This window comes from Lissotriton helveticus, chromosome 8, assembly GCF_964261635.1.
Source record: "Lissotriton helveticus chromosome 8, aLisHel1.1, whole genome shotgun sequence".
Classification (NCBI taxonomy): domain Eukaryota; kingdom Metazoa; phylum Chordata; class Amphibia; order Caudata; family Salamandridae; genus Lissotriton; species Lissotriton helveticus.
In genome coordinates, this window is record NC_136069.1 from 769,349,868 (window position 1) to 769,372,157 (window position 22,290).

The window sequence follows — 22,290 nt, forward strand, 5'->3', positions numbered from 1 at the left end:
GAATGCCTGGGATAAATGAAAAAAACATCCCTGAATTTGGGTATCCGTGTACGTTTTAGTGATCACATTGATCATAGCCAATTCAAAATCAATAATTATCTTCCTAGGACTTTTATTGTATGTTTTGCTTTTAATCACTGATAAAAACTCAGTGTAGGTTGCAGATTGCTTATCTGGTAGCAAACTATATACTAATGGAATTACATTATGGTTAATCTTTGCGTGAATAGTGTAAATTTGGGTGAAAGGATGGGGTGTACTTTTAAACGTCACATCCATCATCCAAATTTCACTATTTTCTAACTTAACAAGGTTGCGGGTGTACTAAAGATAAGAATACGTTTATGAGGGTTTTGGTTGTCGTGCAGGAGGAAAGGTTCATTAGAAAAAGAAATAGTGAGTTCATTAGGAATTTGAATGTCAGAAAACGTATGAGGAGTTGAAGTTTGAGTATTACTTGCCTGCTTTTGTCTCTGTATAATTCTTCTCAAATTAGGAATAATAGGCATATTACTAGCAACATGACTGGGGACATGCTGTGCAACCTCTCGTAATATTGATCCAGTAGTGTCATTGGAGGTGCATGCAATTTCTTTCATTTCGTTTAAAGTTTCCCTTACTTCAATCTCCATTGCAGAGGCAGAGGGGTTATGTTCTGTTGTTTTAATAATGATATCATCATGGGTAACCGCTCTGCTGCTGCAATGGGATGAGTAGTATTGCACACACCTCCAATGTCTACATGGTTCACTTAACCTTTCTTTACAATATATATATATCCAGAATGTTTTAATAAACGGTTTCCTTTTCTAGATTTAATATATGTTGCAGTTTCCTGAGTTTACATTTTCTGTGGAAAAAAAGATTTTTTTTTTAGTATGTGTATTTAAAAAAGTTAATAAGTTACTACACTATCCCACACTTTCCCTACTGCAGCACCTTCTTGGAGTTAGAATAGTAAATCCTGCCCCTACACTATCCCACACTTTCCCTACTGCTGCACCTTCCTGGAGTTAGAATAGTAAATCCTGCCCTACACTATGGCACACTTTCACTACTGCAGCACCTTCCTGGAGTTAGAATAGTAAATTCTGCCCCTACACTATCCCACACTTTCCCTGCTAAAGCACCTTCCTGGAGTTAGAATAGTAAATCCTGCCCCTACACTATCCCACACTTTCTCTACTAAAGCACCTTCCTGGAGTAAAAATAGTAAATCCTGCCCCTACACTATCCCACACTTTCCCTACTGCTGCACCTTCCTGGAGTTAGAATAGTAAATCCTGCCCCTACACTATACCACACTTTCCCTACTGCTGCACTTTCCTGGAGTTAGAATAGTAAATCCTGCCCCTTCACTATCCCTCACTTTCCCTACAGCTGCACCTTCCTGGAGTAAGAATAGTAAATCCTGTCCCTACACTATCCCACACTTTCCCTACTGCAGCACCTTCCTGGAGTTAGAATAGTAAATCCTGTTCCGACACTATCCCACACTTTCCCTACTGCAGCACCATCCTGGAGTTAGAATAGTAAATCCTGCCCCTACACTATCCCACACTTTCCCTACTGCATCACCTTCCTGGAGTAAGAATAGTAAATCCTGCCCCTACACTATCCTTCACTTTCCCTACTGCAGCATCTTTCTGGAGTAATAATACTGAACGACTGTCATTTTTTCAGTTTCATTGCTTGGAATTTTCATTTGAATTACCTTCAGAGTCTGGTGTGTTTTCCTTGTTTGGTTCTCAGATTCCCTTGGTTTTGACTTTGTTTTGTTCTTTGAAGAGTTCTTTCAGATTCTGCAAACAGAGAAAAGTATGAATATGTATTTTTTTGTTTAAATGTTTTATTAAAAAATGGAAAATGTCTGCATTTTTGTGCAAAAGCTTTATTTTTCTTAAATCCAGCCCCTACACTATCCCACACTTTCCCAACTGCATCATCTTCCTGGAGTTAGAATAGTAAACCCTGCCCCTACACTATCCCACACTTTCCCTACTGCATCACCTTCCTGGAGTAAGAATAGTAAATCCTGCCCCTACACTATCCCACACTTTCCCTACTGCATCACCTTCCTGGAGTAAGAATAGTAAATCCAGCCCCTACACTATCCCACACTTTTCCTACTGCATCACCTTCCTGGAGTTAGAATAGTAAATCCTGCCCCTACACTATCCCACACTTTCCCTACTGCAGCATCTTCCTGGAGTTAGAATAGTAAATCCTGCCCCTACACTATCCCACACTTTCCCTACTGCAGCACCTTCCTGGAGTTAGAATAGTAAATGCTGCCCCTACACTATCCCACACTTTCCCTACTGCAGCATCGTTTTGGAGTAATAATACTGAAGTACTGTCATTTTTTCAGTTTTATTGCTTGGAATTTTCATTTGAATTACCTTCAGAGTCTGGTGTGTTTTCCTTGTTTGGTTCTCAGATTTCCTTGGTTTTGACTTTGTTTTGTTCTTTGAAGAGTTCTTTCAGATTCTGCAAACAGAGAAAAGTATGAATATGTAATTTTTTGTTTAAATGTTTTATAAATCCCTACTGCAGAACCTTCCTGGAGTTAGATTAGTAAATGCTGCCCCTACACTATCCCACACTTTCCCTACTGCAGCACCTTCCTGGAGTAAGAATAGTAAATCCTGCCCCTACACTATCCCACACTTTCCCTACTGCATCACCTTCCTGGAGTAAGAATAGTAAATCCTGCCCGACACTATCCCACACTTTCCCTACTGCAGCACCTTCCTGGAGTAAGAATAGTAAATCCTGCCCCTACACTATCCTACACTTTCCCTACTGCAGCATCTTTCTGGAGTAATAATACTGAACGACTGTCTTTTTTTCAGTTTCATTGCTTGGAATTTTCATTTGAATTACCTTCAGAGTCTGGTGTGTTTCCCTTGTTTGGTTCTCAGATTCCCTTGGTTTTGACTTTGTTTTGTTCTTTGAAGAGTTCTTTCAGATTCTGCAAACAGAGAAAAGTATGAATATGTATTTTTTTGTTTAAATGTTTTATACAAAATGGAAAATGTCTGCATTTTTGTGCAAAAGCTTTATTTTTCTTAAATTCTGCCCCTACACTATCCCACAGTTTCCCAACTGCATCCTCTTCCTGGAGTTAGAATAGTAAATCCTGCCCCTACACTATCCCACACTTTCCCTACTGCATCACCTTCCTGGAGTAAGAATAGTAAATCCTGCCCCTACACTATCCCACACTTTCCCTACTGCATCCCCTTCCTGGAGTAAGAATAGTAAATCCTGTCCCTACACTATCCCACACTTTCCCTACTGCAGCACCTTCCTGGAGTTAGAATAGTAAATCCTGTTCCGACACTATCCCACACTTTCCCTACTGCAGCACCTTCCTGGAGTTAGAATAGTAAATCCTGCCCCTACACTATCCCACACTTTCCCTACTGCATCACCTTCCTGGAGTAAGAATAGTAAATCCTGCCCCTACCCTATCCTTCACTTTCCCTACTGCAGCATCTTTCTGGAGTAATAATACTGAACGACTGTCATTTTTTCAGTTTCATTGCTTGGAATTTTCATTTGAATTACCTTCAGAGTCTGGTGTGCTTTCCTTGTTTGGTTCTCAGATTCCCTTGGTTTTGACTTTGTTTTGTTCTTTGAAGAGTTCTTTCAGATTCTGCAAACAGAGAAAAGTATGAATATGTATTTTTTTGTTTAAATGTTTTATAAAAAAATGGAAAATGTCTGCATTTTTGTGCAAAAGCTTTATTTTTCTTAAATCCTGCCCCTACACTATCCCACACTTTCCCAACTGCATCATCTTCCTGGAGTTAGAATAGTAAATCCTGCCCCTACACTATCCCACACTTTCCCTACTGCATCACCTTCCTGGAGTAAGAATAGTAAATCCTGCCCCTACACTATCCCACACTTTCCCTACTGCATCACCTTCCTGGAGTAAGAATAATAAATCCAGCCCCTACACTATCCCACACTTGTCCTACTGCATCACCTTCCTGGAGTTAGAATAGTAAATCCTGCCCCTACACTATCCCACACTTTCCCTACTGCAGCACCTTACTGGAGTTAGAATAGTAAATCCTGCTCCTACACTATCCCACATTTTCCCTACTGCTGCACCTTCCTTGAGTTAGAATAGTAAATCCTGCCCCTTCAGTATCCCACACTTTCCATACTGCAGCATCTTCCTGGAGTTAGAATAGTAAATCCTGCCCCTACACTATCCCACACTTTCCCTACTGCAGCACCTTCCTGGAGTTAGAATAGTAAATGCTGCCCCTACACTATCCCACACTTTCCCTACTGCAGCATCGTTTTGGAGTAATAATACTGAAGTACTGTCATTTTTTCAGTTTTATTGCTTGGAATTTTCATTTGAATTACCTTCAGAGTCTGGTGTGTTTTCCTTGTTTGGTTCTCAGATTTCCTTGGTTTTGACTTTGTTTTGTTCTTTGAAGAGTTCTTTCAGATTCTGCAAACAGAGAAAAGTATGAATATGTAATTTGTTGTTTAAATGTCTTATAAAGCCCTACTGCAGAACCTTCCTGGAGTTAGATTAGTAAATGCTGCCCCTACACTATCCCACACTTTCCCTACTGCAGCACCTTCCTGGAGTAAGAATAGTAAATCCTGCCCCTACACTATCCCACAATTTCCCTACTGCATCACCTTCCTGGAGTAAGAATAGTAAATCCTGCCCCGACACTATCCCACACTTTCCCTACTGCATCACCTTCCTGGAGTAAGAATAGTAAATCCTGCCCCTACACTATCCTACACTTTCCCTACTGCAGCATCTTTCTGGAGTAATAATACTGAACAACTGTCTTTTTTTCAGTTTCATTGCTTGGAATTTTCATTTGAATTGCCTTCAGAGTCTGGTGTGTTTCCCTTGTTTGGTTCTCAGATTCCCTTGGTTTTGACTTTGTTTTGTTCTTTGAAGAGTTCTTTCGGATTCTGCAAACAGAGAAAAGTATGAATATGTATTTTTTTGTTTAAATGTTTTATACAAAATGGAAAATGTCTGCATTTTTGTGCAAAAGCTTTATTTTTCTTAAATTCTGCCCCTACACTATCCCACAGTTTCCCAACTGCATCCTCTTCCTGGAGTTAGACTAGTAAATCCTGCCCCTACACTATCCCACACTTTCCCTACTGCATCACCTTCCTGGAGTAAGAATAGTAAATCCTGCCCCTACACTATCCCACACTTTCCCTACTGCATCCCCTTCCTGGAGTAGGAATAGTAAATCCTGCCCCTACACTATCCCACACTGTTCCTACTCCAGCACCTTCCTGGAGTTAGAATAGTAAATCCTGCCCCTACACTATCCCACACTTTTCCTACAGCAGCATCTTCCTGGAGTTAAAATAGTAAATCCTGCCCCTACACTATCCCACACTTTCTCTACTGCAGCACCTTCCTGGAGTTAGAATAGTAAATCCTGCCCCTACACTATCCCACACTTTCCCTACTGCTGCACCTTCCTGGAGTTAGAATAGTAAATCCTGCCCCTTCACTATCCATCACTTTCCCTACAGCTGCACCTTCCTGGAGTTAGAATAGTAAATCCGACCCCTATACTATCCCACACTTTCCCTACTGCAGCACCTTCCTGGAGTTAGAATAGTACATCCTGTCCCTACACTATCCTTCCTGGAGTAATAATAGTGAAGTACTGTCATTTTCAAATAATTTACCTCTTTAAAAAGTCGTGCTTTTTTACACGGAAGAAAGTCCTTGTTATTTTCCTACTTGATTTTTTTCTGTGAAAATGATAATAAATGTGTGTATTAGAAGTAGTTCTCGTTTTTTTGGTAATTTGCGAATTGACCCAAAAAATATTTACAAACAGTACCTTTTAATTTTAGTTGAAAAGGAGTGTCGTTCTTTTCTGAAAATGCAGTTTCTAATTGTTATCCTCGCTAATCTTTCAGTTGTGCTGTTCTAAAAAATAATTTATATTTCTTAAATTAAAAAAAAATATTTCTATTGGTTTACATCACACTCTATTCATCTCTATTTTAATATCTTTTAAAAAAGTGGAACGGTAAAATATATTGTGGCTTTAAAAAGGTTTACTTTCAGTGACCTTTATTTTACTAATAGCTTTATGCTGTAAATTAAATAAATGTTGAAAAATATAGATTAATATGTATATGTACTTACATATTTTATGTAAGTTGTTTAGCCCCTTTGAAAATCGTTTGTCTATTCCGGAAAGTTTGAAATATCTGTAAATTATATTTAAAAAAGTATTACTAATAATACTGATTTTTATTCCTTTTAATTTAAAATTGCTGGTATTTGTTTGTACACTTATTTGAGGTTCGGAAAATATTTGTTTTAGAATCAATTCAGGTCGTAGCTCGGTGAGTAGGTCAGAGGGTCAGATTTTGGCCTCTGGTCACTCTGGGAGTTGATAATCAACTGGTTTCAAAATGGTGTCTTGCTCGTATTTATAACTTTTTCTTAGTGTCATTATAATTATTGAGAAATACAGCGTTTTTATGTGCTTTTAAAATCGTTTAATTTTCTGTGGAAACTTAAAATTTAAAATGTTGTTTTAAAAAAGTGTTGTTTTAACTTTCACGTTCCGTTTTGGCATCCATTTTGTAAATCGTGTTGTGGTGTTATTTTCATGAAAACAGTAGTAGGACAATTACATCTTGTAGACTTTTTAAAGTGGTGACTTTTTGAATGAAAACTGTTTGTAATTACCAATAGTAATTTTATTAATCTGCTACTTGTATCGGTTATGTTTTTTTTGAATCTTTATAATTTTGTTAAAAAAAGTAATTTATTTGAAAAGCAGCGAGTACTTTTTTAAATAGTCGAGTATTAATTTTAATAATTGAGTATTAATTAAAAAAAAGCTTTGCATTTCGTTATATTTACGTTCAGTTTCTTTCCACATTTTAATACACTTCCCCACCCAAAACCCCTATTTTTTTTTTATGCGTTGTTACGGTATGCATTATAAGTGAATTCATTGTAAAGGTACTTTTACATTACATTCACTATTTCGCGTTGTAAAAAAATGCGTTGTAAAGTTTGGCGTTGTAAAGGTACTTGCGTTGTAAAAAATGCGTTGTAAAAGCGTGCATTGTAATAGTATGCGTTGTAACGTCATACATCTGTTTTCGGAGCACTGATACCAGCAATGGGAATATCTTTCAATGCAAATCAAATTCGAAGATTGTCAACAATAGTAGATCGTTTGTCTAAAGATACAGCAGGTGGATTCCTAATGGTAAACACCGAAATGATTGCTATGAGAACTATGGTAATGCAAAACCGTCTTGCTCTTGATATTATATTGGCAAAAGAAGGAGTCTGTGGTATATTGAAGGTGCAGCATTGCTGTGCCTATAATCCAGATAAAAGTCAGAACATTGAAAAGTACATAACAAACATTACAAAGTTGCATGGAGAAATTTAACCAATGCAGGTTGATGGTATTCTTGATCGTCTTGGTGGAGGTTTTACAGCAGTTAAACATTGGTTTCAAGAAATAGGTAGTTCAATTATAGGTAAAATACTAATTTTAGTAACAGTCATACTATTAGCTATTTTAGTGATAAGATTATGCTGCATATACAGAAAAAGAAGGAATGTTAGAAAGTCATTAAAGAAGATAATTCAGGAATAAAACGAGAAAGGGAGAGAGAAAAGGGTGACATAGAAATGGAGGAATTCCGAGAAAAGATTTTTAAAGAGACTAAAGAAAAGGATACTAAAGTATAAAGGCTTATTAACCTGAAGAACCTGGAACATGTTTTGAAGAAAATGTGAAAATTTTTGAAAATATTTGGTGATAAATCACCAAAGGGGGGAGTTGATGGAGCAAGGTGGAGAAACAAAATTTTGTATACCCCTTGTGAAGTCACACTTCAATAACATGTAATTTTAACTAATAGAATGGTGCATGGAAATAATCAACCTATAATAAAAACTTGGACATACACATACGTGGGAAACTAATCTCTGCTTATGTTGCAATTATAATTAACTAACTATGTAATTTTGTCATGTCCTGTACTAATATGCTGCATTGATATAACAGAATGACGCATAAATGTGCTTTTGTCTATTTATTTGTGGCCAGAAACGGGACCTAAAGTGAGTATACCACGCATAAGTGTCGCTTATTTGCTAGGTAACTACTAATAGGGATAACCTTAGTAAGGGGGAGATAAACAGAAAAGTTATTTTTCTAGAATTAACGTTTATTTGTGTTTGTTTGTATGATAGTTCCCATTCTGACTCGAGAGGCCTGTGACAAAATGGAGTCACTGGTTTACTGTGACAGCCAAAGGCAGAACGCATGCGCAGCAGAAGAGATGAGAATGAATGCGAGCTGCTTGGGCCTGTGCGGAAGGCAGTTCAAGGCCGCTGTGGCCACGTGAGAACATTTCTTGAAGTTTCAAACTAAGGAAACTCGACTAAGTCGGACTAAGAAAGACAATGGGGGCATTAAAAACCCCTGACAGGAAGAAAAATGTATAATGCGACGATGAGGTTATGCTCACCCACCCCCGAATTGACCAATGAGGACTCGACTTTTCTCTAAAAGTTTCTCTTTTAGATAGATAGAGCTTGTGAAAAAGGTATAAAAAGTGCTGATTTTACTGAGTAAAAAACTTCTTAATTTCCTCCAGAGATGCTGTTGGATTGCTGATGTTCATGTGATGTAAGACTATTTTCCTTGACTTATGACTTTCTTTGCAGGAATGGTACTTTAGTGAGGGATTTAGTTAGAGAGTTAGGAGAATGGACTTTGGGAACTATTTGTCTTTTGCTAATACTTGCGTTCTGAACCTAAAATGTTAACGTTGATAACTGAATTTTTCTAAAATAAATGAAATTAACTGTTTGAACTAAGTTTTCGTTCAAATGCCATTTGTAGATTAAAAAATAAATAAAGAAAAGAGACTTTTAGACATGTTAAGATTGCTTTAATAAAATTAGATAAATGGGAAATTAAAGCTGGTCTTGAGTTTTCCTACGCCTAATTTTCTTACTAGCAGACTCATCGACCCTTATGGCGATATGTCTAAATGCATATTTTCTAATGATAAAACCATGGTAAACTCTTTAAAGCTGCAGATGTAAATAGTATACATTTTAGTTTTAATTTAAACATTTCGCTATGATACAGCACCTCTCCATTGAGATTCACTGATCCCTAGAGTGAGGTAGAAGACTGCGTGTGTGTGTGTGTAGCTCACAGTGATATGGGCCCCACTGGTGAGTGAATGTATGTTCTGATGTTTTAGGGATAAGTGATATGGTTTCAGAAATTATTTTTGGAGTAGCGCTGGATCACCGGTACTCACAGGTACTGAGTACCGGCACTTCTCTGTAGCCAGGGAGAGTACCGGTACCATGAGCCACAGCATGGCAGGTGCATGTTAGGTTTCTCCTCCAGTGCAGGGTGGATGCCACTCTACTTCCGAGGAGCTTGTAATGAACCGAGTTGTGACGTAGCCTTTTGCAGAGTTTCAGTGCCCATTTGAATTTCCCCAAACTGCAGGGATTTCAAAGGGCTTTTGTCACTCTATGATTAACAGGACAGGATCTCTAGATAGATCTTGCATTGTCAATCAGGTGTGCAGCGACCAGTCCAGTGAAAGTGCCATCATAGCTTTCATTATGTGTCATAAGTTAATCTGTTTTATTGACACAAACGCATTTCTCGTGTGCTTTAATATGTGCTGCAACTAGTACAAAAGTCATTATGTATGATCATTATCTTGCCCTTAGCCTCGCCCCTAGCCCGCCCACTTGCCACACCTCTATTTATTGAGTACCTGCACTTATTTTTTCCCATTTAAAGCACTGGTTTAATACACTGTCTAAAAGGGCTTTTAGCCAGCTTCCTTCATCCAGTGGTCTGCTGTAGTGTCAGTGACATGCTGCTTCCTCCCACTACAGCTTACAGCATTGGGCATGGGTTAGTCTACTTGAGCCAATGATTAACTTTACTTTGAATGACAGTATTTTGCTCTCTCACAATCAGTTCATCTGCCCACAAAGTAGCTTCCCTTTAGTGCCAGTGTTTATGTTTTTACTTTAAAATTGCTTTGTTGTTGCCATTGTGTTTAGAGCCTGATGTGATAGCGTGGATTCTAGCAGATGTCAACACAGGGCACATTCCAGCTTTATTAGTTTCTGTCTCCTGTGAATGCTGTTGTAAACTCCTTTTGGAATGTCCTTTGCCTATATATTTCACAGCACACCAGATTGTTTCTATTTGGAATTATTTTGTATTGAGTTCACCTATTTTTACTGTGTGTACATAACACAATTTCAAGGCTTCAATATAATAGCATGTGAAATTCATAAGCAGACCATTTTTCAGAATCGTTTATTCTGGACTCAGTTTCAACAATGGTTCTCTAATAAACTTTGTCCAGGATGAAAACCAGCCTTCATTATCTTAAATTTGCACCACAAACAAAATACCTCAATATTAAAGAAAACAAATTCATTAGCAGACAATTCCTCAAAACACAATTATTCTGGACTCAGTTTCAACAATAGTTCTTTAAAAAGCTTTGTCCTGGAAGAAAATCAGCATTTATTGTCTAATTTGCAGGAGTGTAACACATTTTCTCTTTGTTTCTTCCCTTCGTTTTTGCTTTCTTTCTCCCTTGCCTTCCTTCTTCTTTCATTTCCTCCTCTTTCTTACTTTGTTTGTTTTTTTGTTTTTTGTTTGTTTGTTTGTTTGTTTGTTTGTTTGTTTGTTTCTTTCTTTCGTTCTTTAGTGAGTGAGCCCTTGTCAAGCAACAGCCACAATCCCTTGCAGGGTGAACCACCCAAAGTCAATAAATTAACCTGTACCTTGTAAACACAAAATGCAGCCAGTCTTATCTTAGCAGCAATGAGTAAAGTATTTGTGCAGCACACAAACAGTAATAAAGTGAAAACACAACACATGAAAAGTCCCAAATGAATTTAGAAAATAGAGTCATTTTTATTAAATTATTTGATACCTAAACAACAAAAATACAATCAGCAGAACCACAGTTATGAATTATTAAAGTTTTTAATGGAATCAAGTGCCTAAAAGATCACAGCGCCAACTGAGGACATCTAGTTGTGCAAGACCAGATAAAAGTCAAAAGTTAAGGCCAAGCACAATGGAGTGCTGTTCGGATAAAAGAGAAAGAATGGGGCACGTCAGCGCATACTTTCAGAAATTCTTGAAGAAAAATGTCTAAGAAGATAGAAGTTCAGCGGGAAAGGCTACAGGAGTGTATGAGGAGGGAGCATTTTTGTCACATGGCCATGGAGGAAAGTGATGGTGAAGATGTTTACCTTCAGACTTGGTCACCAAAATAGAAGTCACAAATCACCAGCTGGGCAGGGGGAGGTCTGGAGCCAAAGACAGTTTCACAAGGTCAGATATCGTTTAGGCAAAGGACTGATGAAAAGGATTTGCAGCTGGGGAGAAGAATGTAGAGGGAGAAGCTACGAGGTCAATTGGACCGGTCATGCACCTCAGGCAGATAGGTGAGCAAGTTGATCTCTTCTCCTCCAAGTTCTTAAATCACTTTTGGCAGAATTTTGTTGAAGTTCTCTGTGTTGAAAATTAGCCATCTGCCCACCTTCACCACAAAACCAAGGGTCCAGGACTGGTGGGGCACCTCTAGGGGGTCCAGGACTCAGGCTGGGCCAGGTGTAGGTTCAAAATGATGGGAGCCTTTATGTCCCTTTTGCTTTGAACAGGAGGCCAGGAAACTAACCCTTCGAGTCACGTCTGGCAATCCTGGGTGCAGGTGAAGATGCAGGACTCAAAAGCAGAATTGGCCTCTGAAGATTCAAGGCAGTCTCCAAGCAACAAAGCAGTCCTTCCAGGTACAGCAGCAGTCAGGCAGAGTGCATAGCAGGTCAAAGCAGCAGGCCCCTGGGAGTACTTCTGCAGGTCTAATAATGAACTAAAGAGTGGGTCTGAATGTCCTATATTTATATCCTGGTGCCCTACTTATGCAAGGTGGGAGACAATTCTGAAAAGGTTCTTTTAAGTGCATTGAATTTCCTGAATCCCCTGCCCTGGCTCCAAGCTGGCTGAAGTGACAATGCAGGGTTGTTAGGCCCTTTGTGTGGAGACAGGGCATAGCCTATTCAGGTGTAAGTGGGGGCTGTGCTCAGCTCTGCCCCCATCTTACCAGTTGATGACCCATTAAGGCACATTTAATCCCTCTGTTGTGTGATGGTCTGGGAGGAATTCACAAAGTCTAACTGTCAGCTACACCCAGTTATGTGACCCAAGACAGGCCGCAGACACAAAGGGTAAAGGGCTGGAAAGTTGCAACTTTCTTAAAGTATTTTTACACAACAGAGCAACCCTGTATTTCACAAGGCAACTGGGTAATCAATATCTGAATTGACTGAAGCTTTCTAAAAGTGGCATTTTCAAAATTGTAATGAAAAATCTAACTTCACCATTAAAGAGAGTTTATCATTACAACTGTACAGATACCAAACAAGAGATATCTACCTGCTACCATTTGGAAATTACACTAATTAAATCTAATAATGAATCTCCAATGTTATCCTATGGAAGGGTTAGACCCCATAGTAGTAAAAAACAAATTTAGGAGTTTTTCACTACCAGGACATGTAAAACTTAAAAGTACATGTCCAACCTTTTAATTACACAGCAACCTGCCCTGTGGGATACCTAAAGCCTACCTTAGGGGTGACTATTTGTAATAAAAAGTGAGTTTAAGGCTTGGAAAGGGGGTTTAAATGCCAAGTTGACATGCTAGTGCAAAAATGCATTCATGCTGCAGTGGCAGGCCTGGGGCATGTTTTATAGTCCTGCTTAAGTGGGTGGCGCAAGTGCTGCAGGCCCACTAGCAGCATTTAATTTACAGACACAAGGTATATGGTATACCACTCTACAAGGGACTTAGAAGTAATGTAATATGACAATTAGGTATATGCCAATCAAACCATGTTTAGGAGACTGAGCACAAGCACTTTAGCACTGGTTACAGTGGTAAAGTGCATTGAGTCCTAAGGTCAATAAAAACGAAATCCAGTAAAATTGGAGGTAAGTAGACAAAAGGTTTTGGGGGGAAGACCACCCTAAGGCTGACAGGTCTAAAACTTTCTGTGTTAGCTAAGACCTTTTAATTTTACTAAATTTATGTGTATGACATAATTTCTTATAAGGGGTTTCAGCCATAGTTCAGCTATTCATCTGTGGTTGTGTTCAACATGCATCAAGGGCCAATGTGTCAGCCATATTCAGGCACTGGCTGACTTCACTATGAGTTACGGCATGCTGCCCTTCCACAAGGAGCACATCCACACACAAAGTAGTTTCCTTCAGTGTCAAGAAGTACTATGGTAATATGTGCTCTTTCGAGATCAAAAATAATTTTTGCCTGTTGCCAATATTTTTTTTAGATTGATAAAACCATTACAAAATGAATTGTCAAAAGGCTGGCAGCCAACACCAGTCCTATTGGCTTTGCCAATGCCTGTTTTATATTGGTGAGGTCCGGCAGTCTCCACAATACTAATTTGTTGCAAAAACAATAATAAAACAAAATAAATCATTAAGAAATTCAAAAGTCTGGCAGCAAACCTCAGACCTATCGGCTTTGCCAATGCTTGTTGTATGTTGCTGCTTTATTTAGCAAATTGCTGTGGTTATATATTTTATTTAAACCAGACAAGAGAAGCCCAAGGATAACTCGGGACCGAGGGTAGTGAAACCTATAAGGGACAGGGGTCCTTAAGCATACATAAAAGAGAGTGGTACTCTGTGTATACACTAATAATGCCCAGGAAGCACTCAATCAATTATTTATACAATAGTTTATTTGAATAAAAGCTCAAATTGGCTTGTGGGTGTATGTACCCCCACAGGGTGCACCAGGACTGGTATTACACAAACACACAGGCAAAAGAAGATTTGTGATGTCGAGAGTTACATAAAATCAAAAGTCACACTTCTTTCAAAGACAACAATACTGCACCCAAGAAACTATTTTTGCAGAATCAGACGGGTCACAGTGATTTAGTTGAAGCTATTTCGATCCACTAAACATATGGGGTCATCATTAAGATAGTACAATGTTTGCCTGGATACATAAATCAATATAAGAATCAGTAAATACAAATTATAACGTGTAAAAACAATTAAGATGTGTGTGGGGGGGTAAAGAAGAAGGTAAGTGGAGGGGAAAAAAGAAAAAGCAGGAAAAATGAGTTGTGGTCATTAGAATAACTATGGACTATATGCAGCATGGTCTCCATGCAGTGGACACTCTTGACTCACTTGTGACTCAAACACGCTGAAGACTCCATGTAGTATCTACAATTGGTATAAATATGGTGCACAACTTAGGAGTTCCATGCTATGCTTCGTGATTCGTCCACAATATGTGAGTGGCATGCCGAGTGGTCAAAAAGCACAAGTCATTCCGAGATCACCTGTGACAATTACACAGGAATTGCTGTCGCAAGATCACTTTATTCCATGCAGTGCGCCATGCCAACATTGAAAACCAACAAAGATATTTTAATAACTGTAACATGCATTGTGGTAAGCGTCCTACCAAAATAATTTGTGTGAGTGGCAATTTGAATCATATGGCTACATCAAGGTACACGTTTGACCTAAAAAGTATCCCTCTAGACTATCTTTGTACATGCAAGGAAACAATTGGATCACATGTCATATCAAAGCACCACTCTAATAAGAGCAGGGAAATGAAGTTCCTTTTTTTATGTAACTCTTACCCACTCTAGTAGTTGCATGCTACACCATCGGGTTCACCCTGGCTCCTAAAGGCCAACGTGGGCTTGACCTTATCCCAGGGAGCTTTTATGCAGACTGTTACAAAGGGGGCATACCTTTAAAAATTCCTCCTCCAATCACAGTTATCCCTTTAAATGTGTTGTGGAAGGGAAAGGCTCAAATCTATATTCGGGTTTGGAAGGATACAGGCAGGGGCCAAAAGCAGGGGAGCAGAGCTGAGTAGGTTGCAAAGTGGTTTGGGACCCTTGACACAGGTTTGACTTCAGGGCCACCCTCTCATGGCCCGTGGAGGTAACAGTCTCCATTGCTCTGGGGACATATGTTCAATCTGGTAAATTTTTCAATTTCAAATGCTTTATTCGGTATATAAAATATAACCATATAGCAGACAGAAGAATAAAATGTATACATTATAAAACTTCCTGGAGGTACAATTACCATGCTAAACAAGGGCATAGACTATAGCTCCATAAGTAGGGTAAATGTAAACATTTTTTAAATGTGCAAAATTTACAGGATTTCAATCATAACATCTTACGAGTAGTTGATTACATTAATTCCATAAGACGTTTGAATATAATGTCGAAATAAACAATCCCAGTTTTAAGAAGTAAAATTAAAATGACACATATAAATGGCATTAGTACGGATTTCATTATAGATATATAGATTCTAATTTTAAAAAGTTCTGTTAAAATGATAATTATACAGATTTCATCTTAATTAAATATTCAATACAGTATTAAAAACCAATTCAAACGACAATATACAAATTTGTTAAAATTACAGTGGAATCATGTTGTTCTAAGTCATATAATGATCGATTTCCTACTGGAAACACATTTTAAAATGTAGGTAGCTACATAAAAGCATATATCCGTACTATTCAGTTCAAACATTAACCGCAGGGCATCTTTAGTAGTTCTTTTATTATATTTTAAAAACATAGGCTCTTAATATAATTTCCTGAAAGAAATATAAAATTTACAGAAAAGCATAAAGTGGCAACAACTCTGTTTGGATGTCCCATTACATGGGCATGGCAAAACGCTATTCCTTCCAATGTGGGGAAAAGACACAAGGTGGTGCACAGTGCCTAATCTCAGCCATGTCAGTACAAAACGATGGGAACTTCTAGTAACAGTTGTCAGGTATTGCTGGAGGCCTTCTTTAGCATTATATTCTTTATAAAATGCATATGTACGTTGACTTGCATATCTGGTGACCCTAGCCTTCTCTGCATTTTCGAGAAACAGATCTTTTAGCTCTTTTTTTGAGAAAGGGATGCCCAGTTCCGGGTTCAAAAAAGGGTCACAGTCAAAAACTGACATGAACCAAAACCGGATGTGCCTAAACCAGGGAATGCGCATGTAATGTTCCAATTTTAAACAATCTTTAATTACAGTTTGGGTGAATTCTGTTTCAGCTTTATACCATATACACCTCCATAGGGAAAGTGGACGTAATGCGGCTAAGTCTCCAATGTAGGGTAAGCCTACTTCCCTGTGTATGATTTCAATGGAAGCTGATGCCGGGGTACATATTAAGCCATTCAAAAAATTATTTTCCTGTTGTTGAATCAGCTTACAGCTGTTAATGTTATGTCCCCACACACCGGCCCCGTACAGTGCGGATGACAAACACCTCACAATGTAGATATGGATCATTTCTTTTATTCTGCGGTTCCCCAATTTAGTTGCGAATCTAAATATGATGTTGGTGTTCCTAGACATTTTTAACTGTACACACTCCTGTTCGCTGGTCCATCCCCCGTCTCCAGAAAAGGTCATCCCTAAATAGCAGAATTTCTTAACGGGTTCTAACCTAACGTTATCTAAAAAGAAGGTCCTGTTCTGTTTGGTCTTTTTCCCACATGCCATTGTAAACGTTTTACCTTTGTTAATTACCAATTTCCGTTTAACTATAAATGTAGAAAATGTGTCAATGAGATGTTGCAAACCATTTTGGGTACGCGATAAAAGGACCGCGTCATCCGCGTAAAGCAGAATTGGAATGGGCTTACCATTGATATATGGCGCATCCACAGCGGACGTTCTAAGAGTCGCATCTATCTCATTAATGAACAATGAAAACAGAAGTGGTGCTAAGACGCATCCTTGCCTTATGCCTCTGTTAACTTTAAAATAAGGGGTGCACTCGCCAGCCATCCCATAACGTACCTTGCATGTTAGTGTATCATATAATCTGGCAAGAAAATATATGATCTCTTTGGGTGCACCCATATCTATTAGTATAGGCCATAAAAGTGAGTGTTCAACCAAATCAAAAGCAGAACTTAAGTCGGCGAAACATAAAAAAAGGCTTCCTTCCTTAACTGTTGTATATTTATTAATTATAAGGTCAAGGTTGATGCATTGCTCCATCGTGCCAATCCCCCTCCTGAAACCATACTGTACTGGTGATAAAATAGATTCCTCTTCTGCCCATGTTTCCACTCTGTCTAAGAGAACTCTACTTAGTACTTTTATCGATGAATCAAGGAGGGAGATGGGTCGATAGTTGCATGCCTCTGACCTTGAACCTTTCTTAACACCTTGGCTGCTAGGGGGTTTTCCCGCTGGGCGCTGAATCCTCCGTTTTCCCATTGTTCATGACAAGGTCAACTCGTCATAAGCACAGGGCAGGTAAAACCCATGACGAGTTGACCTTGTCATTAGCACTGAAGGGGTTAAAAAGTGGTACAATAAATGATTGGCCCCAGGTCTGAGGAAGTTCGAATTCAATTGCAACATTAAAGAAGCGTGTTAGGATGGGTGCCCATAGGTCCATTTCATGTTTATATAGGTCTATGGGTACACCATCGGGTCCTGGGGCCTTGCCACAGTTGCTCTTCTCAAGTCCTGCCTGGACCTCAATCAAAGTGATGGATAGCGGAATGGTCGGCCATAGGCCAGGAGTATCTAAAAACTGTATATCTGAGTTAAAAACCTTAGAATAATGTTCTATCCATGCTTTGCAATTAACATTGGAAGTTACTACAGGTATAGTGTCATTCTTTAAAAATGGGCAGTTAATTGTCTCCCACAGTAATTTGCTGTTTTTTGTGGCTGCAGCCATGTCTAAATGTTGCCATGCCTCGTCTTGTAACTGTTTTTTCCTTGCTACTAAAGCTGCTTTGTAAACATGCCGCTTTTCCCTAATTTGTTCCGGGGCTCTTGGTTTAATTAGCAGCGCATGTTTTAGTGAAGACAAGGCTTCTGTGCAATTTCTATTAAACCAGCCCGATTGCTTAGCTCTATATTTATGGTTCTTACCAGTCAATAGGCCCTCTATTGTTACATTGATCTTTTTGATCTTAAATAACATGATTTCAGGGTTAATCACGTCCTTAAGACAGTAACTTATTTCGGCACCGCACTTGGCATTTACTTCTGCAAGGAGTTTATTGGGATTGATTTTAGCCCACTTAATTCTTTGTCCATTTGGTCTAGAGGCCGTAATTTCCTGTGTCGGTTTACTATAGATTTGAGTTTTAAATCCCCAGCCAAGTAATATCAGTGAGCTACTATTGTGATCACTCACTGCTTGCTCCTCTATCCATAGATCGCAGTATGCAGTACCACTCGAAACTAGTATATGGTCGATGTTGGAATTGGAGTTCCTTCCCTTAAATGTTGGACATCTAATGTTACCCCTCTTTTTAGAGCAGTCCAAAAGTTCCAAATCTAGTTTGGTGGCAAAGCTATTCAATGCCAGCCCGTATGTGTCATGTGGAAAATGATTGTAAATTATTGTACTTCTGTCCACATGATCATAAATGGTGCCGCAGATCCCCTTCTGGGCATCTGCACAAACTTGCAGATTAAAATCTCCTACCCAGAGTATGACTGGGCAATCTCTATACTCTACAAGAAGTTTATCTATTGCTATTTCTATAGCCTGTACCACAAAGTCTCTACTGGCATTGAAAATGTTATTATAAAAATTAACAATCACTAAATCGTTAGTTTTTTGGTGCTCAAGACAGGTCATAAGGGCATAAGGGCCAACATCAATGCGTTTACCTATTTTAAATTCTGTAAGCCTAGTAGAAATCAGGGTCAGCAGGCCACCCATGGCCCTTCCAGCAACGGAATCTTCGGCATTTATATAGAAGAATGTGTAGCCTTCAACGGTGATTTGGTCTCTATGCCATGTCTCTTGGAGACATATTATGTCATGGCCTTTGGTAATAAAATCATTCCAAAAAGGAGTATTAAGTTTGCTATTTATGCCTGCTATATTCCAGGTTAAAATATTCAATCCATCTCCAGTTTCATGTACTGATTGATGTAGAGGTGGTAACCTGGAACTGGTAGAGTGAGTGATATCAATTACAGGCGTATTGTTATATTGTAATGAAGCATTCGCCTCTATGCTAGTAATTGTTTCCAACTCGCTTTGGTTTCTATCCCAGTTAATGGGAGAATCTACATTCTGGGCAATGTCTTTCGTAATGTTTCCTCTGTTATCTGTTTTTCCTTTAACGGGGTGCTGATATAACATATCCATAACCTGCCCAGCTTCATGGCCTTCTACCTCTTCATCTTCCTGACCATCATTTAAAACTTGAACCGTTTTAGGTATTTCAAAATTCCCTCCATATTTCATACTCCTCCAAACCATTTTGTTATTAGGCTCAATGGCTTCAGCAGGATCAATATTATGTGACAGTCAGTCTACCCCCTCTAAATTTGAAAAGGGCTCAAATCGATTTTATAGGGGTATTTGGGACGTGGCCCTGTCAAAGGCAATTGCTGCATATGGCTCCCTTCTATATGGGTGGCGCGGGAGGAAGGGTGGGCCATGTTTTATGCCAGGGTAAAAGTAGGTTAGGTCTAGCGTTTGGATGTCCCCCTCTCTCCCAAACCTTGGTTCCCTACGGATAAAATCAACCGCCCAGGGATCTTTAAAGCACACAATGACGCAATCACCTTCCAGGTCCTTAGCAGTATTCCCTACCCAGCTTACCCTCCTAACATTTAGTATCTCCGTACTAGAGAAGGGGGGGAGTGTTCTGTTAGTAGTAAGCCAATGAGTGACTTTATTCTTCAAGTCCCTATTTGTTTCCCGCTTCTCCGTTCCAATCCCGCGAACTCCCACCATAATAATTGTGTAAGGTACTGCTTCGGGAGGGAGGTTTACACAGGGAACTCGTTTATTAATCATAAAACCCTGTCCCTTGGGCTGAATTTCCGCTGTTTGAACGCGCGGCTCAAGTTGATTCTTCGCCGTAGCGCCTGTCCTCGCAGCTTTGTTTCTAGCAGACCCCAGTAAGTTATTGTCTGGCATACTTTTATTTGTGGTAGTTATGGCAGGTTGGGTAACTGGAAGTGCAGTGATATTAGTGTGCATCGTTACACTAGTACTGCTAGGGACAGTGTTAGGTGGAACAATAGTAGGTAGTGAGGCCTTTGAACTCTTTAGGGCTGTTGTTATAGTATCTAGTGTGGTTGTATTTCCAGAAACTAAATTTTCCAGACGATCTAATTTGGAATTAATCAATTTCGTCCTTTCAATTAATGGTAGCATCAACGATCTAACCAGTTTTTCCATTTTCTCTAGAAGCCTTTCTTCACTACAACCTTGAGTGACTGATTGAGGATTGTCACTTACTACTAAAGGTGAACTGAGGGGCTGCGCAGGCTGTCGGGGTACCATTTGTGTTTTTTTTTCGCTTCTTTGCCGTGACTTTCTTTAATGGACTAGCTCCTCGTTTTCTTTTGCCTGGTGGGTCACTAGTACTGATATTAGTATTCTCTAATATCACTGTATCAACGTGCGCTGTAAGCGCAGGTGTAGGAGACAACTCCTTCTGCCGCTATGCCCCCTGGTGATTGCAGTCCTCCTCACGGCAGCCGCGATGATGAAAGATGTGGCGGCGGGAGGACTGCAGGGCAGGGACACTGGATGGCTGTCGGCATCCACAATATCAGCAACAATGCCCCAGTAAGTTTTTACTAGACACCCGCTCCACCGGTAGTCTGTCCGGTTTAAAGCGCCTCCGGGCGCGGGAAATTGCGTCGGCGGCTTCTGCCGCTATGCCCCCTGGTGATTACAGCCCTCCTCACTGCAGCCGCGAAGATGAAGAGATGCGCTGGCGGGAGGACTGCAGGGCAGGGACACTGGATGGCTGTCGGCGTCCACAATATCAGCAACAATGCCCCAGTAAGTTTTTACGAGACACTCGCTCCACCGGTAGTCTGTCCGGTTTAAAGCACCTCCGGGCGCGGGAAATTGCATCCACAATATCAGCAACAATGCCCCAGTAAGTTTTTATGGTCATTTATTAATCAGTGGCTATGCTTAGCACAAAACACACTCTACGGTGTCAGAGTGCAGTTTATTTAATGAGATGAAGACATTAACCTGCAGAGTCTGCAGGGGGCACAAACAGGAGCAAGCAGGTTCATGTACTGGTTCAGTATTCTCCTAGGGCTCTAGAATACAACTGCTGCTGTGTTCTTTCTGCAAGTTGAGAAATTCCTGCACCAAAGGAAGGGCTACTAAAAATCACGCTTCCACCAGCGATCTATGCTAACTATATATTCACCTGGGCATTCTGCAAAATATTATTGACCAGAACCACTCTCCGCCTGGTGTTCAATAACTTCTTTACATAGGGATCCAGGTCCAGCGCCACTTTCTGGTCCTCGTTGATCCTGCAGAGCTCTGCAGCTAGGTTGTCAATGTGCTCTCGCAAATCCACCTGGCTTTCTCTGACAGCGTGTACGTGAGAATCTAACTGCTGCACGGCGGGCTGCAGCAGCTCCAAAAGACCCTCGGCAAACACTTCTCTGCCCGTAGGGGTACCCTCCGCCGATGACAAAGTGACTGTCAATCTGGTTAATAAGGTGCATGCCATCATTAACCTAACATTCTGTGATTGGCACAAAGTCCTTAATGAAAAATGAGGCTGGCGACTGATCCCACTAAAGAGCTTCAAACTAAGATTTCCACCACAACGAGAAGAGGCCTTGAGTCAGGTTTCATTAGCAAAAATGTGTATCTATTTCTGAATACAAAAAACCCCTGGACACCGGTAATTTATACATTACCGAAAATATATAAAAATCAAACATCACCTCCAGGGAGACCATAAATCTCTGGATGTGGTTCTATTTTTGTACCCATTCGCGGTTACATTAATTTTTTCATTAAGGGCTTTGTGCCAATCACAGAATGTTATGTTAGTGATAGCATGCACCTGATTAACCAGATTGAACATATGTCTTTTATCTGCATTACATGTGTCCCTCTAGATATACACAAGATATAGAATCCCTATACCCGAATGTCACTCAAAGTGATTAGACAGAGGTTATTCACAAAACTCTTGAGAGGGGTGCATGCTCACATACAGTGTCAACTTACTTAATTCTTGAAGTACTCCTTTTGACCATACCAAGAATTTTTCTTCAGTTTGATGGAGCGTTTGGCCAGCAGATTAAGGGAATATCAATGGTAGCAGTCTATGCTCCCAACTTTACAATTTTGTTCA

General features: G+C 39.7%; 1 pseudogene; it reads right to left on the reverse strand.

The window, feature by feature from the left end:
• Positions 1-21,330: 21,330 nt before the first annotated feature.
• LOC144773800 (SNARE-associated protein Snapin pseudogene) lies at positions 21,331-21,654 on the reverse strand (annotated as a pseudogene).
• Between the last annotated feature and the right edge of the window lie 636 nt (positions 21,655-22,290).